Genomic DNA, 15506 nt, shown 5'->3' on the forward strand with positions numbered 1-15506 from the left:
AAAATAATTGGTTAAGATATAGCTGAGAATATTACTATATAAACTGGGGTCAAACAGGAAATGGAAGGGAAATTGGAATCATGTTTGCTGAGGAGGAAGAGAATAAGGACCAGGGACCAGGGACACAGGCAAGACTCTGCGGTGTCAGAGCCGGGAAGGAGGATCTGGGGTAAACATTCTGTGGCATCAGAGCTGGGCAGGGGGACGCGGGGTGAATGCTCTGCGGTGTCGGAGCCAGGAAGGGGGACACGGGGTGAACGTTCTGCGGCACCGGAGCTGGGAAGGGGGATGTGGGGTAAACGCTCTGTGGCGTATGAGCTTGGAAGGGAACACTGGGAAACAGACTCTATCGGCATATAGAGATAAGCCCGACTGGTGTGAAGGGCTTCGGAATATGCTTGCTTGGAAACTAACCCCCATAAACATCGCTTTGTCTGCGCTTTGGAGTTCTGGTCTTTTGCTGCTTGCTGTCTGTGTGACAAGAACCAGGGAAGTGGGAGGGTTGAGGGAAAGCCCTCTAACACCGAGGTGTCTAACTCCCATTGAAATCAACAGATGCTATTCTGAAAAAACCCACTAGGTGTCTTACCTGAATCCTCAGGCACCTAAACACCTTTACAAATCTGCCCCATAATCATCCCTTGTCCTGATGGACAGCAAACCCTAGGTTACTGCAGTCCACGGAGGGCAAATGCAGCATGTGGAGTGATAGGCACTGGGCGGATGTAGACCAGAAACTCCTGGACAAAGATTCTATGCTAAGGATGCAGCTGGAATACAACATGGGATTGTCTTATCTGTTAAATCTGGGAGGGGAGGGGCATGGACCAGCTCTGCAGCTAGTACTAACTTGCACAGCTCCACTGATTCAAACAGGGTTATGTCAGTTTACACCAGGTGGGAATGCGGCCCAGGACAATAGAACTTCAGAGTTAGGAACTGACCGGTCAACTACACACCTTGTTTAGAACGGAAAGTACACCATCAGGCAGCAACAGAGGGGAAAGAAAAGCAAACACAGTACAGAGCTGTGTTAAACATAAACTACTAAAAAAATTAAAGGGAATGCAGCATTTTTCTTCTGCACAGTAAAGTTTCCAAGCTGTATTAAGTCGACATTCAGTTGTAAACTTTTGAAAGAACAACCATAATGTTGTGTTCAGAGTTACGAACATGTCAGAGTTACGAACAATCTCCATTCCCAAGGGATTCATAACTCTGAGGTTCTACTGTAGTTTTCATTTTTAAATCCCTCATGCTCCCTTTTTGGCTCTACCTCCTTCGAAAATCCAACAGTCTAGTGGCCATTGTCCTCAGGGCATCATTCACATCCTTGTTTCTGAGGGAGTAGACCAGGGGGTTGAGCAATGGGGTGACCAGGCTGTAGAGAAGGGAGAATATTTTGTTTAGGTTGATGGCTGCACTGGCCGTCGGCACCATGTAGACCATGGCCAGAGCCCCATAGAAAGTGCTGACCACAATAAGGTGGGAGGTGCAGGTGGAGAAGGCCTTCCGCCTCCCAGTGCTGGAAGGGTTTTTTACTACTGCCATGATGATGAATGCGTAGGATGTCAGGGTTAGCAGGAAGGGGATCAGGTGGCTGTAGAGGAGAGTAAGAATGCTGCTAAGGTGATCAGGTGGGTGTCACTGCACGACAGCTTGACCAGGGGCATGAAGTCACAGAAGAAATGGTCAATTTCATTAGGGCCACAGAAACGTAGCTTGTAAATCCAGGCCATTATCACCGGGTTGAAGAGGAAGCCACCCAGCCAAGAGCAGGAAGCCAGCTCGATGCACACCCTCGCATTCATGAGGGCCGTGTAACGCAGCGGGTTGCATATCGCCAAGTAGCGATCGTAGGCCATCACTGTTAGCAGGAGGATCTCGGTGGCTGCCTGGGAGCCAAGGATATAAAGCTGCGTGACACAGCCACTGAAGGAGATCACCACACCCTTCTCAGCCAGGAAACCTTGCAGCATTTTGGGGACGATGTTGGACGTGTACCAGATATCCAAAAGGACAAGTTCCCCAGGAAGAAATACATGGGGGTGTGAAGGCCTCGGTCAATCAGAATGGTGACAATGATCAGGGTGTTCCCAGCCACGGTGGTGAAGTACGTTAGCAGAACCAGCACAAAGGGACCTATTTGGAATGGGTAGAGGATCCTGAACCCGCGGAGGATGAATTCTGTAACGTCGCTTTGGTTTCCCCTCTCAACATCTGCCATGTGCGCAGTGTCTAGAGAAAACACAGTGCACCATTCAAGCACAAAAGACAATAAACCAGAACAATTCGGGGACTAAACACAGCCTTTATAATGCAGTCCTATGTCAATGAATGGCTTTCATCACTGTGGTTGCAAAACCAAACACCATCAACTCGAAGAAGGTTGATCATCACTGACAAACTGAGAGAAATGGAATGTCTTACTACCCGTATTAAATTAGTCATGGAGCTATTCAAGGAAAGATGGGCCAAATGGAACAAAATGAGAGGAACAATCACCCATGGAACTGTCAAAGATCAGTGGATGAGATTTTCCAAAGCTGCCTAGGGTATTTGGATGCCAAGTTCCCATTAATTGAGCATCCAAGTCTATTAGGGCACTTTGAATATTCCCACCTCTATATTTACATGCTGTGGGCATGTAGGAGTTTGACATACAACTCCCATTAAACTACAAAAACCTCACCTGTAACTCACTGAGCATTATGATCTACACTGACTCAGTTCTGCTGGGTCCCCAGACCTTTTTATTAGTCGCCAATCACTCTTAATATTTGTGCAAGAACATAATGTGAACTGTCAATAATTCTCCTTATTTTAAATAAAAAATCTGGGGCCAGAGTTCCAAAGGTATTTAGGCACCTAAAGATGCAGATAGTTGCTTAGTGGGATTGGCAATGACACCGAAGCAGTGTAAGTGCCTAACTCCCATTGTAATCAAGTGGAGTTAGGTGCCTAAATGCATTTGAAAAAATTCAGTAGACACCTTATCTGCATCTTTAGGAGCCTAAAAGTATTAAAAAAAATCCTGGCCCCTTGTACCTAAATTTAGTTCAGCTCTGCAAAGGAACTATTTTTAAATGACCCCTTTTCACACCACAAATGAAGCAAGAAAGATGAAGCTCTGTTCTGTGCTGATGAAGTCTGACCGAATTGAAATTGTTACTGTTTTTAGCATTTCAGTGCCTCTGGGGTACAGCCTACCCAAGTGGGGGGGACACAGCTTTACAGTTAAGAAGTATTGGAAGAGTGAAAGAGGTGACAGAGAGAGTGATTCCAAGTGGCTTTCCAGTTGCGGTGTTGGAATTAAGAAGTGAACAGGAGGAGACAAAGAGAGAAAGTGTTATCAAAATCTTTGATCTGATCCCTTGATCCCTAAAGCTTTGGGAAGAGGGGTGAGAATCCAGAGCGACATCCAAGAGCAACTCAAAATTCCATGGCTGAGGATGGTGGGCTGCATGGCACAGGTTTGTGTCCGGGCACCCAGGACTTTCTATTTTTGTACCCATCAAAATAAATAAATAAATAACAGAGAAACATCAGCATCAAACACAGGGCAAGAGCCGGAGCTGGTGAAAATCAAACCAGCTCCATTGTACTGTAACCGGAGCTGCGTCGTTTTACACCAAATCTGTGCAATGCAGGACGTCGGACTAGAAAATCCTCGTGGTCCCAGATGGCCATAAACATTGATGAATGTATGACAATCACAAGGACAAATTAGTTTAGCTTTTCCTGCCCCTTTCCATCACCGCAGGTGCTCTGCATGTAACACTTACTTCCTTGTAATTTTCTTTAAAATAAAATAAAATAAAATAAAATAAAATAAAGAAGAAATATGCTAGTGGGGAAGCTGGATAAATTAAGCCTAAGGGATTCAGACATCCAGACCAATGGGATTTGGATGCCTAACTCACTTCATTTCCTCTGAAAACCCCTTCCTGAAACACTCCAGTCAAACATATCTCTATCAAATGCTAGAAGTCTAAATAATAAGATGGGTGAACTAGAGTGCCTTGTATTAAATAAGGATATTGATATAATAGGCATCACAGAAACTTAGTGGAATGAAGATAATCAATGGGACACAGTAATACCAGAGTACAAAATATATTGGAAGGACAGAACAGGTCACGCTGGTGGCGGAGTGGATGTGAAACAATATGTGAAACAAAGCATAGAATCAAATGAAGTACAAATCTTAAATGAACCAAACTGTACCATAGAATCTCTATGGATAGTAAGTCCATGTCTGAATAATAAGAATATAGAAGTAGGGATATATTACTGACCACCTGACCAGGATGGTGATGGTGTCTGTGAAATGCTCAGGGAGGTCTGTACTGGGACCAGTGCTGCTCAACATATGCATAAACGATCTGGAAAAAGGGGTAAAATTTGCAGATGACACAAAACTACTCAAGATAGTTAAGTCTGACTGTGAAGAGTTAAAAAGGGATCACACAAAACTGGGTGACTGGGCAACAAAATGGCAGATGAAATTCAATATTGATAAATGCAAAGTCATGCACATTGGAAAACATCATCCCAACTATACATATAAAATGATGGGGTCTAAATTAGCTGTCACCACTCAAGAAAGAGATCTTGGAGTCATTGTGGCTAGTTCACTGAAAACATCCACTCAATGTACAGTGGCAGTCAAAAAAGCAAATAGAATGCTTGGCATCATTAAGCCAGTATGGCCATTCTTATGCTCTTATCAACACTTACCTGTTAATTAGAAGGCATTTGGTGGAAAATCTGGTCTGGGTGAGACTGTGGTGCAGTATACAAAGCTGGTGGAGGGATGATGTGGATTCTAAATCTGAGAAAAAATACAGCTGGATCAGAGACAATTGTACTTGAAGTTTGTGTTCTCCTCGGGTGTCTAGAGAGGGGGTGAAATGTTCCAAAGAACTGAAAGGCCAGATTTTCAAAGGTAGTTAGGAGCCTAGAGGTTCAGATAAGCACATTGGAAATAGCAGCTCTCAGCAATTATTTGGTACACTCTGTTTGTGCAAAGGTTAATGATGACACAAGGTGCAAGGCAGCAGAGAATCAGGGACATTATACCTAGACAATGTACATAAAATGGAAATTACTGTGAAACACTACGACTGTGAGGAGAGTGAAGGAACCTTGTTCTATTTAATGTTATCCCAAGATTGACAGATTTCTGCCCGTCCTCCCCCCAGCAACTTGAATCAAGAAGTACAAGAAACAACCTTTCTTAGTCTTTGTAATTAATCAATATTTAGACTCTGTACTGCTCTCACTGGTGTCCATTACAAAACTCCCATTTACTTCAATACGAATAGGACTGGACTATTTTTCTCTGGAAAATATAGTATACAAGAAAGTGTTCTGGGCCTGATTTTGATATCACACCAATGTAGCTGCACAGACACTGAAGGCTGTAGTATGATAGATAGAGAGAGTCAGGTAGATGGCAGGGGTGGGTCCATAGCTGGTATAAATCAGTGTAGGTCTTGTATAATCAATGGAGTTATGCTGTTCTACACCAGCTGAGGATTTAGCCTCAGGAGTAACTCCTTCAAAGTCCATTGTTGTTATAATAATTACTGTAACAACTGGAACATGAAAATATAGGTTATAATATATAATAATGTACATTATTACATATATGCTAAGAAGAGTATTCCCCACTGTGTGTTAGGCACTCTCCAAACACCTCAGAAGGACAATTCCTGCTTGGAGTAACTTCCAATTTAAGAACAGGCAAGTAGACAGAGGTGAGGTGAAGGGGAATAACCAGAGGCAACACACATACAATTTGCACTCATGTATGTAGCTATAGCAACAAGATTCAGCAAACACAGAGAGGCAGAGCTGGGGGTTGAAGAGGGACTCGCATGTGAAGAGGGTTGGAAGAGCTCGGGGAGGCTGGACTATGAATAGGTGGCTGCATGGAACATGGCAGGAAGGTGACCGGGTGAGAATCCAGCCAGAGGGTGGGTGAGGCTGGGAGGCTAGACAAAGAAGATCACGAAGGAGGGGCAGAGCTATGTAGAGCTTTGAAGGCAGTGACAAGAAGCTTCAATATGATACAATATTGGCTGGAAAGCCAAGGGAAGGACTCATAGGGGGATTACATGACCAACGTGATGTGAAAGAAAGAGGAGTTTAGGGGGTTAGTGTGAGTGTCTGGGAGGTCAGAGAGGAAGGTGCTGCAGCAACCGAGAATGAAGTTATACTCATGTAAACCTGGTGAAATGAAGGTCAGAATTAGAGTCTATTACAATTTAGTAAATTGCCTATAGATTCAGATTTCTCATTGGTTCCTCACTTAGACAATTCTCAGGTCAGATTCTACAAAGAAAGCAATGGAGTTACTGCGCTTTGCCCATGTGTAAAGTTGGGCACTCAAAATGCAAGGAACCCAAAATTATAGGGTCACTTTGGAAAATGGCAAAAATTGCAGAATAGTCTCTTTTGCCATAATTTCCTTCTGGCACATCTTACATGGTGCAATAGAATGCAAATAGTATGCACTTACCCGATCAGTCCCGGGTAGGGTTCAGGGTATTGGCATCATTGCATCAGTTTCCTCTCCTAATTTACCGGAAAATAGAAAAATAAGAGAACAATTCAGGAATGAATACCAGTAGCCAAACTTTTAGTGAAATCTAATTTCATTGAACAAACAGATCCGATTGAAATCAGAGCTAGTTCCAGGTAGAACCAAAACGTATTCCAGAGCTATTGGAGGCTACTGTTACTAAACCTACTGCCTGTGGGAGAGATAGAAGTCTAACATGCGGGCATGCAGATGGATCTTGTTATGACCACACGTGCAGTTTGCAGAGTATGCTCTTTATACATGAAATCATGGCATTTGGGGACAGAGTCCCTGAATTGCTCAGAGCTCTGGATCTCAGATGGACTCATTAAATCAGCTTTACGTCTCATGGGAACTGGAAAGTTGTATTGGAAAGTTGTATTGATGTCAAATGTTTTTTAAGCGCTTACATGTTCTCTCTGTTTTCCAAGCCTTGTCCACACACATAAATAGCCCTCGGTTTAACTTCAATTGTTGTTTTTAAACTGAGGCCTTCTCTACACGCAAACGTGTAGCATTTTAATTAAACTGGTTTAGTCTGACTGGTGCAAACTCCAGCGTGGACACACTTATTGCAGGGCATGAGTGGTTCATTCATAAATTGTAAGGGAAAAAGGGCCCATTAGTAAATCAACTCTGAACCTCCTGCAGAACACAGGGCAATGACAAGAAATCAGGCTTGATGTAAAGACTCCAAGCAATGGAGAATTCACCACATCACTAGATAAATGGTTCCAATAATTAAGTATGCTCATTGGTAAAAAAAATTGCCTGATAGTAAGAACTTGAAGCAACATCCACTACTGGCTACTCTAGGCTCTTGCTTCTGTGTGAGAAACATTAGCAGAACTGGGATAACTTTCAGTGAAAAGTTTTGATTTTGACGAGTTGGCATTTTATGACTGGAAAAAAGTTTTGCAGAAAAATTCTGGATCACTTCTACTCTTAATCTTCCCTTGGATAAACTAAACAGATGGAGCTTCTTAAATATCTCACTCAAAGGCAGGTTTTCCGGGCCTTGAAATATTCTCATAGCCCTTTTCTGAGCCCTTTCCATTTTTTTTAGCTCAAATTTGTTCCTAATTGATTTAAACTAAACCCAAACAAGCTATTCTTAAAAGAAAACAAGAGTGTTCATAATTGGGGTTGGGCTGCTTGAAATAAATCAGATTAAATTTCCAATCCAGTACAACTTGGGTGGAGAAAGCCTTTTCTACACACAAAAGGGGTACCACGTTAACTGTAGACTCAGTTTGTGGAGAAGTCAATGATTGAAATTCTTGAAGTTGTGTTAGGAATTTGGAAGCCCAGTTCTCAAAACTGATGAGAATCATCCAAATCTTACAGGGGCCTCTGAAAAATCTCAGTCTTCTGCATGCAAGGGATGGAACAACAGAAGAAAATACTTGAATATCATCTATGAGACTTTGGAAATACAGAAGAATCACTCAGTATCAACCTCTCTTTCCTCACCATGTCACACAGGTTTTGACAAACAATCTGTACAGCTGGTCAGAACATGTTTTTGTTTTGGGAAAATTTTGACTTTTTGACCAAATCAATTATTTTTCAATTTTCAGCAATCACAAATCTAAAAACTTTCAGCTGAAAATGGAACAATTTTTGGCCAAAAACTAAAACATTTTCAAACAAAAACTGCCACCCTCTACAATTTTTGTTTTTGTTTTGAGGGTTTCAGTTTTCTGATGAAAAATCAATAATTTGCAAGGGAAGAATGTACTTTCCATGAAAAATTTTATTTAATCAAACTCCAAGTTGTTTGGAAGAAGTTTTGATGGAAAATTTTTGACCAGCCCCAATAAACTGGTTTATCTGACTCAGTTAATTATCCATGTGTAGAATATTTTCATAGTCACATCTTTACATTACACTAAGGGGTAATATAGAGATGGTTGGAAAATAGCGGTCAAATGAAGTCTGGAGGAAAAACAGCCTGAGGGTGGAACTCATGAACACTTTCGTAATATTCCATCCCCATTTTCTGACCAGCTCCATTGTGTATATCAGAGGAGCCCTGGAAAGTTTCATTCACTAATGTCTGTAGAAATGGATCTGAGAGCTTTCAATGGAAGGCACTGCAGAGATGCAATTATTTGCAAAATGAACACCATTTAAAACACCGAAAGGAAGACAAGCCACATCATCTTCTTTATTTTTGTAATTTTGTTTTCTAAGTGATCAAATATATTAAAGTTGTGTGTCAATAGGCAGAATTTTGGACTTTATGTTAAAGCAAAAACATCTCATTGACAAGCAGATATGAAGCACAGTGGACAAATCTTCAACTGGTGTAAATCAGTGGCACTCTACTGATGTCACAGGACAATGTACACCAGGCTCTACACTTGTGATTATTACAGTTCATTGGAAAAGTAGGATTTTTTCCCATGACAATTTTTAAAGGAAAAATTCCCATTTGACAAATTCCACCAGGAAACTCCAGTGTGAGAAATGTTGAAAATGTGGGAAAGATTTTGTGTCACCCTCTCTCTCACACTTCACCATTTTCCAAAATTTTCCAGGTTGGAAAAGTGAAAAATACTACTTACATGCTTAACTTAATTAACTTTTGCAAGTTGGAAAACAGACAGGAAGTGCAGAACATCCCACAATTTTGAAACAAATAATTTCAGAAATAACAACAAATGTTCAGGTTTTTTTTCCAGAAGAAAAAATGGTGTTGAAAGTCTGGAAAAGGAACAATTTCAATGAAATATTTCTGTAAATAAAAAAGTAAAACAAAAAATTGATTAAACCGTAATTTTCCAATGCAAATTTTTTTGTTGGACATTTTTTGGCCAGCTCTACTGTAGAGAATTAGGTTCTCATATATTATCTCATGAATTCCAAAAGCCCAATAGACATTATTGACCAAAAGTACCTTCAACCAGTTAACAGCGCTTAACCCAAGGCACCATTTAAACTGAAAGTACCTCCCTGACCCATATGTAGGAAATTAAAATGACTGATCTATTGTTGCCATGACTTTTTACATACTGTTAATTAAAAAAAAACATACTTTGATTTACTGTGAATTTACTAATCAAGATTCAAAACTAATGAGAACTAATCACAAGATGTTAGACTCAATCAACGCTCATGAAAGTCAACGCTATGCTGGACTTGGCTCAAACTGACAACCCGTTTTCTACCACCCTTATTCAGACTGGGGAGTGTGGCAGATCCCACCAGCTGTTCTGTTAGGGTGGAATCCTGCCCCATGCTTGGTCCCCCATTGAAGTTAAAATGCAGGATGAGGTCCTTGCTCTCCAAAGTGCAATTGAAATCTATGGGACCATTTGTTTAGTGAGGCTTGGATTTTCAAATGGGCCAAAGGGAGTCAGGAATCCAATTCCCATTAAAACTTTATGGGGTTGGTCACCTAATTCCTCTAGACCTCTTTGAAAATCACAGCTGTAAGTCATTATCTAGTGGGCCTAAACTACCACTGCTTTGTTCCACTTTGTGCTGTGTAACTCCATCCATATTCAGTGGAGTCATATAGACATAAACCTGGAGTAGCACAGTGGGGAACCAGGCCCCATAGGGTTCGCAGAATCAGGCCCTGAGTGAGAAGTCCAGAATCTAGCCCTGTGACATCAGTGGACTTGGGACCCCAAGCTGAGATTTTCAGAGTTACCCAAGGGATTTGCAGGCAAAATTTCCATCGCATTTGATGGGAACTGCACATCCAAATGCCTTTGGTGGCTCTGAAAATCTCATTCCAAGGCTGACCAGTGCCCCAGTGAAGGTCAGCACAGAGTCTGCAGAGGCGCCCAAAATGCCTATTTCCTGACATTTACGACCCATCACTCTCCTCAAAATCCCTTTCAATTCCACATTCCACATGCTCTAGGTAACGGGGTCAGCATGGGAGTGAAGACTCCATACAGCATGGCCACCAGCCGGTCCTGATCCAGCGAGCGGCTGGACAAGCAGTGTATGTAGCTGAAGACAGTGGTGCTGTAGAACTGATGTACCACCATGAGGTGCGAGGTGCAAGTGGAGAAGGCCTTGTGTTTGCCCTCGGCTGACTGGATGGTCCAGAGGGTTTGGATGTAGGAGAGCAGGGTGACCAGAAAGGCGCCCACGTCGAATATCCCCCCTACGACGAGGGCCACCATCTCCCTGAGGTACATGGAAGTGCAGGATGAAGCCAGCACTGGAGGAATGTCACAGTAATATTGGTTGACTTCGTTGGAGTGGCAGAAAGGCAGGGTGAAGGTAGGCACTGTGTGCAGGAGGGAGTTGAGGAATCTGGTGACCCATGTTCCCGGCTGTCATCAGAATGCAGAGTCTCTTGTTCCTAATGACCATACCTCAGAGGGTTACACACGGCCACGTATGAGTCGTAGGCCATCACGGCCAGAAGGAAAACCTCCCTCCCTGCTACAGCCACCAGGAAGTTGACCTGCAACATACAGCCAGTGAAGGAAATTATGTTGCTCTCTGACAAGAGGTTTTCCAGCATCTTGGCCATGGTAGCAGTGGGGCAGCAGATGTCTAACCAGGAGAAGTTGCAGAGGAAGAAGTCCAGCGGGTTGTGCAGCTTAGCCTTGGTCCCTATGGCTAGGATGTTGAGGCCATTGCCAGTCAGGTACATCGACAGAAAGGCACCAAAAAGAGAGAAACAAATGGCTGGGCGATTGGAAAGTCCCATAAGGACGAATTTGGCCACGATTGTCCAATTAGCCATTTCTCTGCTTGAAGAGGAGCTCTCCTGCAAGGGGGTAAATGAAAGCTATTTCATTATGGGAAACTCTGTGCATGGGAATGATGGATGGTCTTTGTGTTAAGGCAAAGGAGTGGGAGATGGAAGATCTAGGTTCTCTTCCACAGGCATGTCTCCACCTGTCTCCCCCCAATAATAAACATTCTCAGATTGATCCATTTTGGGTGGCTTTTTTGAACCAAATTGAAACTCAATTAGACATTAAACACTCCCCTCCTTGGCTGTTTTAGTGGTTCATGGGCATTGTAGTGTGGGTGCCTCATGCTTTCATTTTCCTTTCTGAGCTGGACCCTCTGGCTTGATTACATCTCATCTGATCTACTGCAATGAAGGCACAAACAGGGGAATCTCAACTAGGCGTAGAGAGGTTATTTGACTCTGTATTTGGAACTGGTGTTTCCACTGCTGGAATCCTGTGTCCAGTTCTGGTGTCCACAATTCATGAAGGATGTTGATAAATTGGGAAGGGGTCAAAGAAGAGACGCAAGAATGACCAAAGGATTAGAAAACCTGCCTTAGTGATAGACTCAAAAAGCTCAATCTATTTAGCTTAACAAAGAGATAGTTAATGGGTGATTTGATCGCAGTCTATAAGAGCCTACACTGGGAACAAATATTTGATAATGGTGTTAGACCCGCAGCAGGGTTCTCCATACAGGATGGGGGAGCAGGAAGGTACCAGACACAGTATTGGTATATAATACTCTAAGTACTCTTTATTGCTTACAAAATAAACCTCATTCACTCCACATTCATACACCAAACATCTACACCAGAGTCCGCAGATCAGAATGAAGTCCCAATGGCTAGTCGAGGTTTGGTCAGATCAGATCAGATCAGATCAGATGAGATGTGGTGAGCCGGTGGAAAGACTCCAAATTGCAAATTGCAAAACCCCCAGGGCTCTGGGGTTGCTGAAAGACTCCAAATTGCAAATGTGTGAAGCCTCCATTTATTATCCACTTTGTGACGCCATTAGTCTTTTGTCTCTGTTGTTTGGGCCTTTCACCCACAACTTAGTTCCAGGCAGGCCACCATGATCCAAGGCATGCCATTTCCTCCAATTCTTACACATTTTTTTATAGCAGTCCAGCTGGTGTTGTTTCTTTAACTGCTGATTCTTCATATATTTCCCAGGGACATAACAAAGTTGTTTTGTACAAATAGTCCTTGACCACTTGAAATCTTAAGTTCTTGCTTCAGTTGCCAACATGCAATGCACATACATATGTCGAATACACTCCATCCACACTAGGCCCTGATGGCCTATAACACATTATGTGGATATATGGATATCTATATATATAGAGAGAGATATAGATATAGATATAGATATACACATATCCCAACAATGGATGTAACACCCTGGCACCCCAATATTCACCACCATCATGTAATTAGGATATGTGTTGCACAAAGTATGCCTTGTAAGGTATCATTCTAAAAGTCTTGATCTGCTAGACATTAACATCTCATTGGACTGTACGTGTTATCATCATATGTGAAGTTATGAAGTTTGGCTATGTATGTGTTACTGAAACATGTTGTGAGGTTGAAAACACCCACAAGCAGACTTTCAGTTACAACTGTGTAGAAGAGTTTGGCCGCATTCATCCCTCTCCAGGGCGGTGCAGAACCAGACCGCCTCGCTACGTCCATCGGGTTATTTCGGGGTTTCACGCCACGGCAATGGTAGAGACCAACAAACAGCTCTATTCAGTAGACCCAGGCCCTAGTTCAGGGCGGGGTAGTCAAGAGTCTTTGGCTCAGGCCCTTAAGCAGGGGCTGAGCTAAGAGTTTAACACAGGTCCTAGCCCTGGGTCAGGGAGGGACAGTAGAGAGTCTGTGCTTAGGTCCTTATGCGGGGGCTGAGCAACCAAATGAGTTCAGGAGGCCTAGGCCCTGGCTTCAAAGGCCCTGGGAGAGGGGGAGACTGTGACCTGCATGTTGGGTGGCAGGAGGGAAGCAGGCCCACCCACTCCACTGTGTCCCAGCCCGGGGCCCTAGCAGCGGTAGACCACCTGCTGCTCTGTCAGTGGGGATCCTGGCCGCAACACACTGACATCAACTCTGGGTGTGCTGCAGCCAGACTAGGGTCGGCTGCCCCCGGGCTGCTTCCTACCTCCCCCTCTAGAGGTACCTGCGTCTGGACGGTCTCCTCCATGGAATCAAGCACCATGGGCTCCTCAGGGTACTCTGTGAGCGGTAGGCTTGGCAGCTCCTCTGGGTAGCTTGCCACAGGCAGGATTAACAGCTTCCCCAGGGTCTGGTTGGCATCAGGCCTCGGCAGGTCTGGCCAGTCCTCGGGTCGGTCGCAAACTGCAGGAGTCTCCCAACTGGGAACTAGGCCATAGGTGTCTGGCTTCTCCAGTGGCTGGGCCTCTAGTGAGCTCTGGGGTTGGGCTTTTGTACTTCCTGTCCTGCGCCCTGACCTCTGGGAGTCGGGCGCAAGCTCCACTGGCTCCACCCACTTTGGCGTCCAGAGGGGCTCGTCCCTCTCTGGGGCGGCGGGGAACCAGACCGCCTCGTTACAAACAGTAAAAAGGCCAAACAATGTTAATGGATTAAGAAATGCACACAAGCACAAGGATTACCCCAGGAACTGTGTACAATAGAAACCTCTCAGAGAAAGCACTACACAATGGGAACTGTTTGACCCAGGTCACAGCAAAAGAGCTTTCCAGAAAGTGGGAAGAAGATATAAAAGGGGAGAAATGACATCATGATGGTACCTCACTCTCCCTACAACACCACACCTGGAAACACCTGAGGAATAAAGACTGAACGGGGCGGGGGAGGGGAAGTGATGGTCCCAGGCTAAGGGATTCCTAGCCTGTGTTTGAAATTCTGGGAAACCCAAGCTGCAAAACCAAGGTAGCTTGTGTCTTAAGAGACTGCCAGCCAGTTTATCACTCAGGGTGAGAATTTGCTATTTCATATCCTACCTATCTAGTATGTTACTGGGGGCATAAAGCTGTTGCATATCTTCCTCCACATTGAGGGAGGGGGTGAATTTCATGAACTTATGCTGTACAGTTCTCTGTGCAGTGTAAGAGGATATAATGTAGGGTTTACACACTGTGTGCCTTAGGAGTTGCGAGGTGCCTTAGCTGAGCCTTCCCATGCAGAGCTGATTTCAGCATCTGTGTGTAGCTGCAGTTGGGTGTGTCCCTATCTGTATGTGTGCTGGAGGGGGCTTGACGGCCCGTCACAGCAATACAGTGTAAAGGGAGCCCAGGTTGGTGAGTCAGGAGGGTTCAGTGGTACCCCAGTTCCAGGTGGCACCCTGGGGGGAACCCGTGAGAATGGGTTCTTCAATCTAGCAGAGAAACAGCTAACAAGAGCCAATGGCTGAAAACTTAGCTGAACAAAGTCAGAATGGAAATAAGGTGTACGTTTTTAATAGTGAGGGTAAACCACCATTGGAACAAGTTATCAAGGGTTGTGGTGGATACTCCATCACTGACACTTTAAAATCAAGATTGGGATTTTTGTTAAAATATCTGCTCTAATTCAAATAGGAATTACTTGGGGGAAGTTTTATGGCCTGCGTTATGCAGGAGGCCAGATTAGATGATCACAGTGGTCCCTTCTGGCCTAGGAATCTATGTATTTTTTAATGGTTCAACCAGAAGGGAGTCCTCATTGCATCATGGGAGATGTAGTCCAATCCAGGAGCCCAGCCCATAGGGGAGAATGAAGGAGCGAGGCATCTAAACTACAGCTCCCATGAATTGTCATGGCAGCTCAGTTGGATGCTCATTGATGGCCAACAGCCGTGAAATAAAATGCTTTGAATGGGTTTGACAAACGGACATTTTCATTTTAAATCCTCCTGATCCAGAACAAAATATTTCGTTCCAATTCTCCCTCAGGAAAAAAAACCCTGAAAATGTTTGGCTGAAATTCCCGTGGAAAATGTTGATTCAGCCAGAACTGCATTTCCTGTTGAAAAAACATTGTGATGGACAATTCCCAAGCAGCTCACTCTATTTGCTACTCTCCTCCAGTCATATAGTAGAATATCTTGTTTTCATCATAGAGTCGACTATGTATTTTGTTTGCAGCTCAGCCACTTATCAGATATCTTCACCCTTCCTAATGCACATCTTTGATTGACTTCTCTCCCTCGCAGCTTCCTCTCCATTCCTAATTTAAATAATA

General features: G+C 43.7%; 2 pseudogenes; both read right to left on the reverse strand.

Annotated features, from left to right (window-relative positions):
• Positions 1–1272: 1272 nt before the first annotated feature.
• LOC128846335 (olfactory receptor 11A1-like) lies at positions 1273–2227 on the reverse strand (annotated as a pseudogene).
• An 8213-nt stretch (positions 2228–10440) lies between these two features.
• LOC128846747 (olfactory receptor 5V1-like) lies at positions 10441–11213 on the reverse strand (annotated as a pseudogene).
• Positions 11214–15506: the final 4293 nt, after the last annotated feature.

The sequence above is a fragment of the Malaclemys terrapin genome, chromosome 12, assembly GCF_027887155.1.
Source record: "Malaclemys terrapin pileata isolate rMalTer1 chromosome 12, rMalTer1.hap1, whole genome shotgun sequence".
NCBI classification, from domain to species: domain Eukaryota; kingdom Metazoa; phylum Chordata; order Testudines; family Emydidae; genus Malaclemys; species Malaclemys terrapin.